The sequence below is a fragment of the Ipomoea nil genome, unplaced genomic scaffold, assembly GCF_001879475.1.
Source record: "Ipomoea nil cultivar Tokyo-kokei standard unplaced genomic scaffold, Asagao_1.1 scaffold0298, whole genome shotgun sequence".
Taxonomy (NCBI): Eukaryota; Viridiplantae; Streptophyta; class Magnoliopsida; order Solanales; family Convolvulaceae; genus Ipomoea; species Ipomoea nil.
In genome coordinates this window covers 698,923-716,728 of record NW_017616726.1, presented here as the reverse complement: position 1 = coordinate 716,728, position 17,806 = coordinate 698,923, and the positions used below count along the sequence as shown (strand labels likewise).

At 34.3% G+C, this 17,806-nt stretch overlaps 2 long non-coding RNA genes across 2 annotated transcripts in view; both read right to left on the bottom strand.

Moving 5' to 3' along the window:
• The window catches only part of LOC109157020, a 95,269-nt gene that overhangs the window by 23,424 nt on the left and 54,039 nt on the right, over positions 1 to 17,806 (bottom strand). The window lies entirely within an intron of this gene.
• On the bottom strand, positions 10,142 to 10,415 carry LOC109157028. Its single transcript, XR_002050155.1, has 2 exons — positions 10,346 to 10,415; positions 10,142 to 10,267 (listed from the first exon to the last, which is right to left on the bottom strand). It is a non-coding gene; the product is annotated as an uncharacterized LOC109157028 (long non-coding RNA).

The window sequence follows — 17,806 nt, the reverse complement described above, 5'->3', positions numbered from 1 at the left end:
GTGGAGTAAAAAGTTGCTATCTCAGGCTGGTAAAGAGGTGTTATTGAAAATCGTAGCGCAATCTATGCCTACCTTCTCAATGAGCGAATTTTGTTACCTGAGGCAGTATGTTAGTCAATTGAACGAACTATGAATAAATACTGGTGGGGGAATGGAAGGGAAAGGGGAATACATTGGAAGACCTGGGACAGGTTGTGCGTCCCAAAGAAGTATGGTGGTATGGGTTTTAAGGAGCTTAGGGCTTTTAATCTTGCTATGTTAGGAAATTTATAAAGAAAGGTATTACCCTACAACCAGTTTTACTGATGCAACTATTGGAAATTGCCCAAGTTATTGCTGGAGGAGTATTATGGCAGCACATGCAATGGTAGTCTCTGGGGTGCGTAGGAGAATTGGAAATGGACAGACAACTTTAATATGGGGACACCCGTGGCTACTAGATAATCCAAGCCCTTTAATCCAAACAGAGATGCCAGAAGAGTTGAGAGAGGCACGTGTTGCAGGTTTGATTGATTTACAAACACACATGGGATCCACATATTTTATCTAACCTAATTTTTCCTGATGATGTGAACCAGATAAGTATGATCCCTGTTAGTCCTGACTATGAGGACTCATGGTATTGGATGGGTGACCCAAAAGGAACATATACTGTGAAGAATGCCTATAGGCAAATTGTTGGGACTATGAGAATAATCCAGCTGTGTTGATAAATGGATTTCAATGTGGAAATTAAAAGTCCCTCCTAAGTGGAAGACTTTTTTTATGGAGAGCCATTTGTGATATTTTACCCACAACCACTAACTTGATTATTAAGAGGGTGGAGGTGGATCCAATATGCCCAATGTGTGCTTTAGATCATGAAGATGTGTTACATGCTTTAGTGCTCTGTGAATATTCTACACTTGTTTGGAATATAACACAATTGCCTATAACTAATATTATTGCAGAGTCTTTTACAACATGGCTAAAAGGGGCTTTGGCGGTCTTGACGGAGGAGCAAACCCGGTTGATGGTAGCGGTGTTATACCATATTTGGAGGATCCGCAACTCAGCTGTTTGGAAGGGGTCTATGATGCGGCCTGCCGAGGTTGGCAGGATGGCAGCCGCAACGTTGCAGGCATACGCTGCTGCCCAATACGGTCACACACAACCGGCTACGGCTTTGGCACCATCCACCGAGCCGGGTGGCGGCAGCCCACGGTGCTACGTGGACGCAGGCTTCCGTCACGACACGGGCGAGGCTACGTACGGTATACTACTTGTTGCACCGGACGGCTCTTTTGTGGCAGCAAAAAATGGCAAATTACCTGTTTGTTTCTCACCACTTATGGCGGAGGCACAGGCATATAAGGATGCACTGTTTTGGCTGCTTGAACGGAACTATACATCAGTAAGTCTACTCACGGATTGCATGGTATTGACTATAACTATGCGGCACCATGACACACCAATTCATTCGTATGTTGGGGTCACAGTTGATCAATGCAGAACACTTATGTCTTTATTTAGTCGTATTTCTTTAAATTATGTCTCTAGACAGGTTAATTTACATGCGCATACTTTAGCTTCTTTAGCATTTTCACAGGATCAAGCTATGTACTGGGATTCTATCCCCCGTGACGCTATTGCGGTTTTGATTCATTAATACAATCGCCAGATTGACTTTCAAAAAAAAATTGACAAATGATGATTATTTTATATTAAATATATATTAATCACACATACTGTGAATGAACTAATGAAGTATATATTGTTCCCAAACATTAATCACCCTACTACATTGACGCCTTGTAATTATTTTTTTAAATTTTATTTAATTACTAAACCATTTGGAAATAAAACACTTGTACAACTATTTTAATTTTTATTAATCAATGAACATTATGAACGTATTTCTTAATCTATGGACATTATGAACGTTTTTCTTAATCTAGATAAAAAATATCAATTTTAATCTATAAACATTATGAACGTATATTTTGATCTAGATTAAAATTGATATTTTTGATACGTAGTATTATTTTAAATGTTGTACTAAATAAATAAAACAACACCACCAATCAGCTTTTATTTTGGATACACTTTGATGTTCTGGCTCGGTTTGGGGATACTCTGTAGTGTGGTTGGGTACCTGGGATCTAATTTGTTTGTGCGGAGGATTTACAAGAACATTAAATGCCTGAGGGAAATACCCATTTACGATTCGTCTTCTTCTTTCTACATGCAAAGATTTTACGAATTACGATCGTCTTGAATCACATAATTGGAAGCTGGAAAAATGTCATCACCGATTCTTGAAGCTTTGAAGAAGAGGAAGAAAACTCCGAAGTTCTTCGGCCTCCACAGTTTTGCAGAGGCGGGGTACCCCATTTTCCCCACCGGCCCATTTGTCGACAACATCTGATTCTTCCTTCAAGAATGTGCCGAGCTTGAGGACTACGAAATTGAAAGAATGCCCATCTGGATTACATTTCTGGTCCATGAAAGCAGGGGTTTGCTGAAGAGACTGTCGATCGCTCGTCCCACCAAGTTTGCAACTACTGCCGATATGCCGGTAAGGCCCAGTCCATACACCATTGTTGATTGCTGAAATTGGTTTTGGGGAATTGAGGTTTTAGCTTTATTGTATTTTGTTTATTCTAGTTATAGGGTTAATGGGGATATGGGAACTCTAATCTTCAAGCTCGGTATGAAAAAAACTTCCTTGAGTTATCTATCAAATTATTCACAGTGTTCTTGGGTTCCAGAAACATTTCTATTGAGGATCTGTCTAAAAAACATTCGATGGATCTGAGGCTACTCTATGGTGTTGCATACGGTCAATCGTGGTTCGAGAGATGGAAGCTAGCAGCCATTATAATTTGAACTTTGATTAAATTTGTAGGCAAGTAATCGAGGGAAATTATATGCAAATCTTGTCTGTAACATGTAACTAGTAATTTGAACTTTGATTAAATTGGGGATTTTTAAAGCTTCATTTTTGGGGTTCTTTTGGCTCTAATAAACGAAACCCACATGCATTGTCTGGGTGGAGCAGCTAGGAAGAGGGAAGAAGATGATAAACAGGGAAGGGGGAGAGATGGGGATACAGATTTGGGCGTGGATGTTTCAGAGTGATGGAGCATGATTATGAAATAGCAATACAAACCTTAGAGCTTGATCTGTTGATGATTTCAATCTCTCCAGAAATGGTGTTGAAAGCTACAACAAATGAAGGCTGTGGATGAATAGCAATTGAAAGGACGTAATTGCCCTCATACTTCACGGCACTCTAACAGCAGATGTAACGATGAACCTAAATTGTCCACCTTTTGAAAAGTCTGGGTTCAATGTGGCTAAATTAATTAAACCGGTCAAAATGTGTCCAATGCCCAATAAATGTAGGACCAAAAGTGGAATTAACTCTTACAAGAACATTAAATGCGACTAAAGATTCTGCAGTGCATACGATGGGGGTTGTTGTTGGGCAACTGTGCACCATTAAGTTTTACATACCACAAGATCAGGTCTATATACTACTCTCGAGCTTAAAATGCCCAAGACGATGATGGTATTAGTTATCCCGCTTTTAGTGAGAGGGTGAATGGACATTGTAGATTAGATACCGAGAATGTTTTGATGTCAGAATAATCAATCGTTTCGACATTATATTCCTGTAAACCAAAATGGACCATTTTAACTTGTTGTTTTGGACTCAATTTTGAATTGATATATCATTGGTATCAAAAAAATAAAAAAAAAAATGCACCATTTGTCAATTTAATTAATAATGTATTTAATAATTAAAAATGCAATAGAAATTAAATAGATAATAATTAAGTAATAAATATGTTTAGAAGAATACATATATTTTGTTAGTTAGAAATAAAGACATTCCTAATAAAATACCAATCTTAAATATTACAAAAAAGGACCTAATCAATATTGACTTTTTTATTTAATAATGTGACATCTTCTCATTAACCGCCGGTGTATAGCATCTATACACCGACGGTGCATCAAATATTAATCATATTTTTAATACACTAAAAGTTTATTCTTTTAAATGTACATTATTTGTTATACTACAAAATAATGAACCTTAAGTATACAAATAATTTATATTTAATATATTAAAAATGTACATTTATTCATGATCCACAAATGTGATAATCGTTATATCGTGCACCAGAGTGCATAATGCATTGTGCGCCCTGGCCAGAAACGACGTCGTTTTTATAAGTTATGTGGGGAGTTGACGCGATGGACACCGTTCCATCCGTCCAATCCCATTACAGTTTTTTTTTTTAAAAACAATTGGGTTTAGGTGTATAATGTTAAGAGTTTAGGTGTATTATGTATTATGTTAGACTATGTGTATTATGTTAGGAGTTTATGTGTATTCTAATATACAATTCTGTACATCTGAAACAGAGAATTATTATTATTTTTTTATTTTTATTTTTAGAAGTTAACGGTAGAAACGAGAAACGACATCGTTTTGACCAGGGCGTACAATGAATTGTGCGCCCTGATGAATGATATAATTTACCCAAATATGAACCATAGTTCACAATACAATTCGCCTTGGATTGTGAGGCCAGATGGGCCAATTGAAAGTTAGAAGGACCCCATTTAAAAAAAAAAAAGGAGTTACAATTCAAGATAATAATCAATTTAACGACTAAAAATGTAATCATCCTATAAAGAAAATTATTTAATTTCATTTATTATTACACCTCTTTTATCGCAAGTGGTAGGTATAATTATGCAATCATTGTAAGATGAACCTAATATAGGTTTCAATTTATTTTTTTTAGTATACTATATGTTTATTTTTAATTTATTATAAGTTCATTTTTAATTAAGAAACTTAATAATCAAAGTATTGGGTCATTTGTGCAAGTTAGGTACATTTTAATTTCTAGAAATGATATGTATAATTATGTTCATCTATATATAAAATGATAATGTATTCGGGGTGAGTCTGGGATGACTACGTTCACCACCCAACTCACCTTTATACTTCCTCCACTTATCCCTACTCTTGACCTACAACGGGTGAATTTTATTAAAATCCACTTAATGAATTTCAATACATACGCCTTATTTTCTTATTAAATTTTTTTAGAAATTAATAATAATATTTAAATTATTTATCCATAATAAAATATCAAATTTTGTTGGGAGACGGTGATAAGTTGCAAGTTGATATACTTGGACTAATTAAGTCTAGAGAAACCTTGGATTACACAGAAGAGAAGAGAAGCTCGATGGTATTATAGTCTCTAAGGCATGGATTGATATGTTTAGGGAGGACAAAGCAACATTGGACAATGCTACATGCAAATATATATATATATATATATATATATATATATATATATATATATATATATATATATATATATATATATATATAGAGAGAGAGAGAGAGAGAGAGTTGCACTCGGGTGCGAACGGCTCGCCCAGGCGCGAAATAGGAATGGATTCTGTTCGTCCACGTGTCCAGATCTAATGGATGAGAAACACTGACTTTTTAAAAAAACGCGGTGGCATTTTCGTAAATAATTAAACATCAAAGTGCAAGTAAAATGTATTACAAGTGCATGTAAAATGTATTATAGGTGCAAGTAAAAATTTACACTGAGCATCAATACTTAGTTGCACTTATAGTTCTAAGTAGTTGCACCTATAGTTCTAAGTAGTTGCACAAATAGGTATAAGTAGTTGCATCTAGGTGTATGAATGTTTGCGAGTGGTTTTCAGGAGTAGTACTACCTGCTGAACTCAGATCAATGAATGTTAACAAGACAAAATTACATGCACTTATAGGTGAAAGTAGGTGCACATATAGTTATAAGTAGTTGCACCTATTGTTATAAATAGTTGCACACATAGTTATAAGCACACCCAGGTGCATGAATGGTTGCGGAAAGTGAATGCTAACAAGGCAAAATTACATGCACTTATAGGTGAAAATAGGTGCACTTATAAGAGATTTTACTTGCACTTCGATGTTCAATTATTTACGAAAATGCCACAGCGTTTTTTTTTTTAAGTTATTAGATCTGGACACGTGTCACACGCTGATTCGTTCGCATTTCCTTCCTGGGCACTTATTCGCACCTGAGTGCGTCCCTATATATATATATATATATATATATATATATATATATATATATATATATATATATATATATATATATATATATATATATATATGCATGTGTGTGTGTGTGCGCGTGTGACGCGCAATGAGTCAATGACCATCTCACTCTGGTACAATCGTTATACCCTACACCACGGAGCGTGTAGCACTGTGCACCGCGCGCCTCCCAAAACGACGTCATTTTGGGAGGCGCGGTAGGAAGTTGCTGTGATTATGTATATTTGTTCATACAATTATGTACATTTTTTATATAATTATGTACATTCTTTTTATACAATTATGTACATCCCAATCAAGAAATTTTTGTGTATTATGTTACCAGTTGATGTGTATTATGTTAAAAGTTTATGTTTATTATGTATTATGTTAGATTATGTGATATTATCTTTTAAAAAAGAGTATGTATATTTTGATATATAATTATGTACATTCATGTATACAATTATGTGTATTCTAGTATAACATTATGTACATTTTTGAACATAGGTTTTCTTTTCAAAGAAAAATTAACTGCCAAACACTGGGGCGGAAAATTTCAAAAAAAAAAAAAAAATTGAAATGACGTCGTTTTGTATCTAAGCGCACAATGCAACGCGCGCCGTTATGCAGGATATAAATTGCCATTCAAATCATGCATAAACAAGCTAGGATGACATGCATGGTTTTTTAAGAAAATTAAATTTAAGAAATTTGTAGCCAAGTAGCTAGGAATACAAGGAATTGATCAAATTTAAAACAAAATTGACCAAACTAAGTCATCTTAAGATTGAAATATAGAAAACAATATATAATGATCCCAAACTAAGTCACTAAGTCAGCTTTGGCCGATTACTCGAGTGTCTCCTTGAAACTATTGTACCTCCTCTGATAGATATAGACAACAAATTAAATGCATAAATACGAGTATACAATATATATTATATTAAAGAAGCTTGGCATATATATATATATATATATATATATATATATATATATATATATGCTGAAGATGTAAAGTAGGAAACCTAATTGTTCACCTTAATAGGCTAGGAAGGCTCCCATATCGACGAACAGGGGAAGGAGGGGCTGTATAATCAGGCTGGAAAGACTACAGTACAATGAAAGAAAATCAAGTAAAAATTAAAATAAATAAAAGAATGAGAAAGATTTAAACATGATATTGTTTGGGCTTCATGTAATTAATAGAATGTGTTAACAATAATCTCCATTAGATTTACAATGATACATAAATTCAGATTTAAAGTACCTCCTATATATAGTTAGGGTCTATTTAAGATATCTCATGATTAAATCAAAAAAAAGAAAAACCAGAGCTTAGTTACCTGGTTGCAAATCTCACACACGGTGTCACCTTTCTGATTGCACCAGCTTTGGACACATCCTCTATGTGCATACTGAAACCGTCCAAAACAAATTAATACGATTAAGCTCCAAATAAATTTGATTTGCTCTTATGTAAATAAAATTAAAAACAATAGATTATATTATATATGATAAGTTGGGCGGGAGATTTAAAATAAGCTAACTAGCTTAGCAGTTAGAGCCACGTATAAACACTACTACAGAAAACGATTTTAACGTCGGTTAAAATACCCCATTTAACGTCGGTTATCTTTCGACGTCGTCTTAAGAGACGTCGTAAGTAAATCATACGATGTCAGTTGAACAACCGATGTCGTATGTAATATACGGCTTTGGCTTTTACCTAAAAGCCGAAGCCGTATATATATATATATATATATATATATATATATATATATATATATATATATATATATATATATATATATATATATATATATATATATATATATATTTTAAATAATTTACATAGGACGTCGGTTTTTAGGTAAACGCCGAAGCCGTATATATTTATTATTTTTAAAAAATAAAAAATAATTATCCTACGGCGTCGATTTTTGGGTAAAAACCGACGCCGTATATATATATATATATATATATATATATATATATATATATATATATTTATTTATTTATTTATTTATTTATATATTTAAAAAATAATAAATATATACGGCTTCGGCTTTTACCTAAAATCCGAAGCCGTATATATTTATTATTTTTTAAAAAAATAATAATTAACCTACGACGTCGATTTTTAGGTATAAACCGACGCCTTATGTTCTTTTTTTTTTTTTTTTTTTTTTTTTTTTTTTTATTTATATGCGTTTTATGTTTTCTACCCCACCTGTATCAATTTTCAAACCCTGCGCAGCTAGCAATTTAACATTCAGCATTCAACATCAACTAATTTATTAAACTAATTCAAGCTACTAAACATAAAACTAATATAAGTACCACAATTCAACAAAACTACTAAACATTAAGCCAATAAACATAAACTAATTTTAAACGTAAAGTATCAAACTATTAAACATGAAACTAATATAAAGAACACAATTCATTAAGCTAATTCAAGCTACTAAACATAAAACTAATATAAGTACCACAATTCAACAAAGCTACTAAACATTAAGCCAATAAACATAAACTAATTTTAAACGTAAAGTATCAACTAAGAAGCGTTTTATTAACCCATTCATCAATAAGAAGCTTAGACCATTTGTCTCTAACTTCATCAATCTGTTTTTTGTTGTAGGGCAATCTTCCTTGTCTTTCCAAAGCCTACAAAGTTCAAAAGAAATAAAATTAATAAATAAGAAAGTATTTTTAAACATTTGAAGCCAAAAGATATATTAAGAAATTACTTGCCTTATCCATTCCTTTGCTTAGATTGTTGGAAACAATTTCCAACATGAACTTCATCACATAATAACCACATTCGGTGGTTCCCTTTTGTATAGCACACTACATTGAATTACAATAAAAATAAAATAAATTAATAAAAAAAAACAATAAGTTTGCATGTTTTACAAAGTGAATGAAGTACTTACCGAACATATAGTCCATTTTGGTGAACGATTTTGTTTCTTTCCACTCATCATGTTTGTTGCAGTCATACACCTATTAATATAAGACATAGAATATATATAAATACTTGGCATCACTAGTTTAATGATAACTATTAATTAATTATATAAATTTACATACGTTTCCATTATATGTTTAATGTCTTCACGCGGCCCATGACCAAGTGAATCAAACCAAAAAATTTCATTTAGTTGAGGACAAATCGCCATCAACATCCAATGCTCACTACAAATAAATAATTTATTAGTTTTAAGTGAATATAATATATAAGTACTTTTATTTAAAACGTAATTAATACTTACTTGAGAACATATGGGGCTAAGTATACCAATTTCTTCCCCGACTGCATGGTGGCATTTATATATGATTTCCTGTCTTCCATATTATTCATTTGTGGTTGAATCCAATATGGATCTAGGAAGCCATACGTGTCTTTTGATGCCAACTCAAAACTAATGTAAATACCCCTATTCACAAACACAACCAATTATATATAGATTACCAACTATATAAATATAAAACTATTATGAATAAATAATACTAAAGAACTTATTACCTCATAAAGAACTGAATTAGAGAAACATCGATGGTCTCCATATTTAAGAAACGCATTATCTCATCACTTAGAAGGTGCAAGTCATAGTCAATGTTGCCCATAATACCACGAGCCACATGGACCACAAGAGGGTGTTCAAAATGGCGAGCTATTGAAAAGGCCTTTTTGCATCCATCAGTCAAAGAATCATCATCAGGTATAGTGAATTGTTGATGAACGGATTGCACACCCGAATGAAAAGTCAATTTAGTCTTTTCTTTTGACTGTGAATTAGAATACAAGTAAGAATTATTATTTTAAAAAGTAAATTACTTACTATTTTAAAATAGAAATATTTTCAGTATACATACCACATCAACTTTAGTACATAACTCTACCAGCTTCTTTGGCCAAGCAATAAAGTGTTGAATTGCATCACCTACAAGCTGAACCTCACTGGTGGGGATTGGTACATGTGCACTTGGATCACTAACTTCATTTACGCTCACCTTCACATGATTTATATCCAGTACAACCCCATGAACCTGTCCACCACTGTAAGCTATCCCATATGCTACTGGACGTCTAATTGGATCTTCTAAGAACAGTTGACATCGTGCCCCTAACTACAATAATTTTTAATTAAAAATCATATAACATTTTATTGATAAATAATAATAAGATAACTTTAAACGAATACTTACAGCCGGTAAATTACTAAAAGGGTCTGGGGAACTAGCTTTGTCACTTGGAGGTAGTGACACAACATCCACACATACGTCATCCACCTGCTTTGCTTGTAAAGGAGTCTGCATAGCACTAAATTTCAACATCATACTAGCTATTTTTGCCTCAAATTGCTCAGTTAATCGTTGACCAAATTCCTCCCGTTCAGAAATATTTTGCTGCTTTTGTTTCTCTAACGCTACTGCAACAGCATCATCAACCATTTGTTGAACATCTTCAGGAGGCTTTTCGCGACGTTTTGCATGGCCAAATACACTTTTGAAGCCATGTCCTCTTCCCATGGCTCTAACACGTCCAGAATGCTCATCAGTACCTAATGCAACAGTCAATGAATCTTGTCTTCCTTTCTCAACAAATTCTCCTTGAGAAATTTGGATCTCAAGAGCATCCTAACATATATAAAAATTATTCAATAATAATTACTATTACTTTAGTAAATGACAACATATTTACTTACAATTTTTTCCGCCACCAATCTTGTTGATTCAGTGCGATAATTTCCTGACTTGTCAATTCTTGCTTTCTTCCACTTTTCGGCTCTACGTGGAGGACTTGGAGGACTCATTGTATACGTCGGATCTGCATCAGCCAACGCTTGTTTTTCTTTCAACTTCTCATCCATCATCATCTTCTCCAACCTTTTATAACCTCCTCAAGCTAAAAGATGTGGATGAATATTCTTAGCTTGTATGTCTTGATATTTTTTTCTTTTTGCCTATATAAATACAAAATATTAATCAAACTCTTTACATGTCCCTCATAATAATGATAGAGTTTATGTTGGAAATATTGATAGAATAATAACGATACCTCATATGCTGAACCTGTATGCGACTTTACAAACTCATCCCATGTCTCTTGTTCAATGAAGTTGTATTTTATACATGGGCTCATACCTGCAAAACTACCGTATATATACTTGCTCACCAATTTCGCTTTAAAATCTTTCCACCGATCACCCACATATCTTAACCATACTCTCCTCATATCAGTTGTTTCGGGAATATCATAAGTATTCTGCAAAACAAAATTATTTATTAGTTAGAAATGTAATTATAGAAACTTTATGAATAAATCAAAATCTTACAAAATTAAAAGTTACCAGGATTTGTTTCCAAATAGTACTCTTAATATTTTCTGGGACATTCGGCCATTCATCTATGGTGATAGGAGTATGTATTCGTCCCACTAATGCAACATAACTTTTAAATGCACTGCCTTCTGGCCCGTAGACAGGCTCCAATCCATCAAGCTCAATGTGGTGTTTCCCTTCAGTAGAACGCTGCAGAATGAGTTTTTGCATACGAGTGGCGCCCCTCGTCTTAGAAGTAGTATTACTACTTTGAGTAGTATGAGTATCTTGTGCAGTACCATCCTCTGTAGTACCATCACCATTTGCTGAATCCATACGCCTGTTTAGAAATAAAAATTATTAGAATATATAAAAGTACTACAATAAGAAAACTAAAAAACAAAATAAATAGCGGGCATTACATGTAATAATCAATTCTCCCATATCCCTTCATGATGATCATCTCGTGATGCATGTACTTCATCTATCTCATTATCAATAATAGTGGGCAATAAACTTGAAGAAAATGGTGGTATTTCCTCAATATCAAAACTAACATCTTCATTCTCATCTCTAGTAATTTGTCTCTTTCCATGAAGAACAATTGACCATTTTTTGTCACAAGGATCACTAATATAAAAGACTTGTTTTGCTTGGGATGCCATTATGAACTGCTCATTTTTGTGCCCTTCACGATTAAAATCAACAAGTGTAAATCCCAACTCATCAACTTTTACACCATGTTTATTATCTACCCATCTACATCGAAACACCGGCACCCTAAACAAAACATAATCAACTTCCCATATTTCTTCAATCACACCATAATATGACAACTCTGCGAACACAGGATTTGTATCTTTCGAACTACTGAAATGCATGGAATTTGCAACCAAAGTAACTCCACTGTTTTGCATAGTGCTCTTTTCATCTTGAGCTTTTGTATAAAAAGAAAACCCATTAATGTCATATCCATTATAGCATAGGACATCCAAACCAGGACCATGTGCTAACCATGAAACAGTTTCAGACATATTATTCTCTTCAATAACTTTATTTTTGAACCAACGAATAAAAGTTCGATTATGTTCGCCCACAATCCACATGTCTGTCCTTCTTGGATTTTGCTCTCTAATCAATGCCTTGTGTTCATCTAAATACGGCTCGACTTCACTTGTATTATGCAAGATGTACAAGTGTGCCTCCTCAACATCTTCACGAGGCATAGTCTTCACTTTGACTCCTCGAGTACCCTTTCCAGCAATTCTTCCTTCATGTCGATTAGTAGAAACACCAATAGCCTCTACCCCTGCCAAATATTCTGTACAAAACTCAGTAACCTCCTTTGCAACATAGCTTTCAACTATAGATGCTTCCGGCCTATATCGGTTCCTAACATAACCTTTTAATACTTTCATGTACCGTTCAAATGGGTACATCCACCTCAAATAAGCTGGACCACAATGTTTGATCTCTCTCACCAAATGCACAAGCAAATGAACCATGATATCAAAAAATGAAGGTGGAAAGTGCATCTCTAGCTGACACAGTGTAACAATAATGTCATTTTGCAATTCATCTAATTTGTTTGGATCAACAACTTTCCCACATATTGCATTGAAAAAGAAACAAAGTCTTATGATGGTATATCTCAACTTTTTAGGTAATATGCCTCTAACAGCCACTGGCAATAGTTGTTGCATTAAGACATGACAATCATGAGACTTCAACCCCACCAACTTTAAATCTTGCATATTAACAAGTTTACTGATATTTGATGAATACCATTGTGGTACCTTTACTCCACGTAAACACTCACAAAAACTTATTTTCTCCTTTCTTGATAAAGTATGAGCAGCTGGAGGCAAATATGTTCTCTTATCCCCGCAACGTGGAGCTAATGTAGGTCGTATACACATTTCAACCAAATCCAATCTAGCATTGAGTCCATCTTTAGTCTTACCTTTAATGTCTAAAAGAGTTCCAACAAGACTATCACATACATTTTTCTCCACATGCATCACATCAATACTATGTCTCACATCTAGTGTCTTCCAATATGGAAGATCAAAAAATATAGATTTCTTTTTCCACGGACTCTTCTCATTTGTAGGTATCTCTTTTGACCTCTTACCTCTTTGAGATTGAAGCTTTTGAGTCTTACCAAAAGTAACATTGATGCATTCAACTCGTTCATAAACTTGATTCCCTGTTAATGGTTGTGGAACATTTGTATAGTCTTGAACGCCATTGAATGCCTTTTTTAATTTTCTATAAGGGTGAAATTTATCAAGAAATCTCCGATGCCCCATGTATACAGTCTTTCTACCATGAACCAGTTGATGATAACAGGTATTATTTTCACATATGGGGCATGCCTTATGACCTTTGACACTATATCCAGACAAGTTACCATAAGCTGGAAAATCATTGATTGTGCAAAAAAGCATTGCATGCAACTTAAAAGTCTCCTTCCGGTATGCGTCAAACACTAATACACCTTCATCCCATAATTGCTTCAAGTCATCAATCAAAGGCGCCAAAAAAACATCTATATCATTGCCTGGTTGTTTTGGCCCAGAAATCATCAAGCTTAATAATATGTATTTGCGTTTCATACACAACCACGAGGGTAGATTATAAATTATCAACATAACTGGCTACGAGCTATGCTTGCTACTTAGGTTCCCGTGAGGGTTAATACCATCAGTACAAAGTCCAAGTCTAAGATTTCTCGACTCGTGGCCAAATTCAGGAAATGCATTATCAAATGTTATCCATTGAGAAGAATCAGCCGGGTGTCGAAGCTTGCCATCGGAAATTCTTTCATCTGCATGCCATGATAAGTTCTTCGCATCGCTTGGATTTGCAAACATGCGCTTAAATCTTGGAAGAATTGGGAGATACCACAAAACTTTAGCTGGTGGACTTTTCAAACGTACTTTACCACTCTCTCTTGTTTTATAACGAGATGCCCCGCATATTGGACATGCATGCAAGTCTTTGTAATCATTCCTAAACAATATGCAATCGTTAGGGCAAGCATGTATTTTTTTGTATCCCATACCCATGGGACACAACATCTTTTTGGCATCATATGTACTCTTGGGAAGTTCATTACCATCTGGAAGCATATCATTGACTATTTTAAGTAAAGCAGTAAAGCTCTTGTCGCTCCACCCATTCCCAGCTTTCAAGTTGAATAATTTTAATACAGCAGATAATCTGGTATATTTACTACACCCTGGCCATAAAGGTTGTTTTGAATCATTCAATAATTCATCCAACTCATTTGACCGATTGGTAAACTCTTCTCCAACATCGCGAAACATTTCATCCAACCGATCTTCAGACTCATCATCTTCATTGTCAACATACATGTTAGATGTTGTAGCCACATCGCTTTCACCGTGCCAAATCCATTGTGTATAATATGGATTAATCCCATTAACAATTAGATCATCATATATGTCTTCTTCACCTAACCTTTTCTGATTACAACATTTTGTACAAGGACAGAAGAACCTCTTATTACTATTCGGAAGGTTATTATTTGCAAACTGTAAAAAATTTCTAACTCCATCTTCATATTTCTGACTAAGTCGATTAGCTTTCATCCAACTTTTATCCATCACAAGCCAATCTAAAATAATAATAACCTAGTTAAACATTTGTTAACAACATTTTAACAAATTTATATAATTATAACTACTACAACAACTACACTATATTCATTTCGGCCAATTAGTATTACATTTTTCTCACAACATTTTAAGTTAAATTATTTGGTAAGTTATATACTTGAAAAAGGCAAATTATGGACCAAGATTCACCTAGCATGGTGGGCCTTGGTCCAAAACAACATCATTTTATATTAAGTATCAACTAGTGCAATATATTCAATATATAACATCATCATGTATTATACACTTAGCTTGTTCACTTAAATTATTTGATAAGTTATATACTTGAAAAGGCAAATTATGGACCAAGATTCACCTAGCATGGTGGGCCTTGGTCCAAAACAACATCATTTTATATTAAGTATCAACTAGTGCAATATATTCAATATATAACATCATCATGTATTATACACTTAGCTTGTTCACTTAAATTATTTGATAAGTTATATACTTGAAAAGGCAAATTATGGACCAAGATTCACCTAGCATGGTGGGCCTTGGTCCAAAACAACATCATTTTATATTAAGTATCAACTAGTGCAATATATTCAATATATAACATCATCATGTATTATACACTTAGCTTGTTCACTTAAATTATTTGATAAGTTATATACTTGAAAAGGCAAATTATGGACCAAGATTCACCTAGCATGGTGGGTCTTGGTCCAAAACAACATCATTTTATATACACAATAATAATATTTCAAGATATACACAATAATATATAAACAAAATTTCATAAAATTCCACATATACACACAACAATTCATAATTGACCCACTAACTTATAAAATTAAATATATACACAATTATTCCTAAAATTTTGAAAATATACACAATAATAATATATAAAATTCAAAATTCAAAAAATATATATACATAACCATTTTTAATTTATAATATATATATATATATATATATATATATATATATATATATATATATATATATATATATATATATATACACGTACGTACCTTGCGACGATGTTGTTGGGCGACCGGCGATGACGTTGGGCGACGGCGAGGACGGCGGCTTAGGGCGACGGCGAGGACGACGGCGAGCGAGGCCGAGGCCGAAGACGACGGCACTGTTGCGAGCGAGGCCGAGGACGACGTCGACGTGCGGAGAGCGAGGCCGACGGCAGTGGACGACGGCTTAGGCGGCGGTGGAGAGCTGTGGTGGCGTAGGGCGTTCGGCGGCGGTGGCGTACGGCGTTTGGAGCAGTGAGCTGAGGAGTGAGCTGGAGCTAGGGCGTTTGGAGCAATGTTGAGCACTGAGCTGGAGCTAGCTAGGGCGTTTGGAGTAGTATGTACCTCCGCTTCATAATTTTTTTTTTTTAATTTATGTATACGGCGTCGGCGTTATACGACGCCGACGCCGTATACCATTTAAATATATATATATTTTAATTATAGTAGATACGGCATCGGAGATTAATTCTCCGACGCCGTATCTACTATTTATTTTTTATTATTTTTTTAAAAATTCGAGTATACGGCGTCGCGATATACGTCGCCGACGCCGTATACCATTTTAATTTTTTTTTAATTATACGATACGGCGTCGAAGATTTAACTCCGACGCCGTATCTCCTATTTATTATTATTATTTTTTTTTTAATTTGAGTATACGGCGTCGGCGTTATACGTCGCCGACGCCGTATACCATTTTTTTTTTAATTATTAGAGATACGGCGTCGGAGATTAATTCTCCGACGCCGTATCTACTATTTATTTAATTTTTTTTTAAATTCAAGTATACGGCGTCGGCGATATACGTCGCCGACGCCATATACCATATATATATATATTTTTTATTTGAGATACGACGTCGGCAACGTATAACGCCGACGTCGTATCTCGTATTTATTTTTTATTTATTTTTTATTTAATATACGGCATCGGCCATACCAAATAACCGACGTCATATGTATTTTTTAAAAAAATAAAAAATAATTTTAAATATTTAACGTCGGATTTTCAAAAAACCGACGTTATAATGTAGACGTTAAATCCGTTTTCTGTAGTAGTGAAACCTACCGACCTTTAAGGTACCCCGGCAAGAGCAAGGAACCTCCATATTTGAATCGAAATCTTCACCACGGCATATCCTGCACTCTACTCTCACGTTGAAGCAGACATATCGATCTGCACAAGTCTTCCTTAGCTTGTCAAAGAATAATCTGATCAATCTTTAGAATCACTTATGCCAAAAAACTATAGTCAATCACACATATTTTTGAGAGCCAGAGTGTTGGACTTGGTCCTTTACCGACCTCCGCCCAACAATCCTCCTACCCACATGGTGTTGGATTTGACCCTTACAAGCCTCCGCCCAACAAAGTCCGATCCATAACAAACAAAAATTCAACAAAGAATGGGAATTTATGTATGTATTAGAATATATATATATATATATATACACAGAATTGAAGAAAAGGAAGCAAAGACTTACAACAACTCCGTTCTCTTCTTGAGAGAAATGGCTAGCTGCTTTTGGGATCGAATGAAGCAAAAGGATGAAAATCACTTCTATTTATATTGATGTTATACGAGCAGATTTCATGTATAAATACAGATTATATATATATTATTGTTGGTTACGTTCCTGTACGTTACAGTTTATATGTTAAGCAATTGACCACCCCTTCCCCTTCA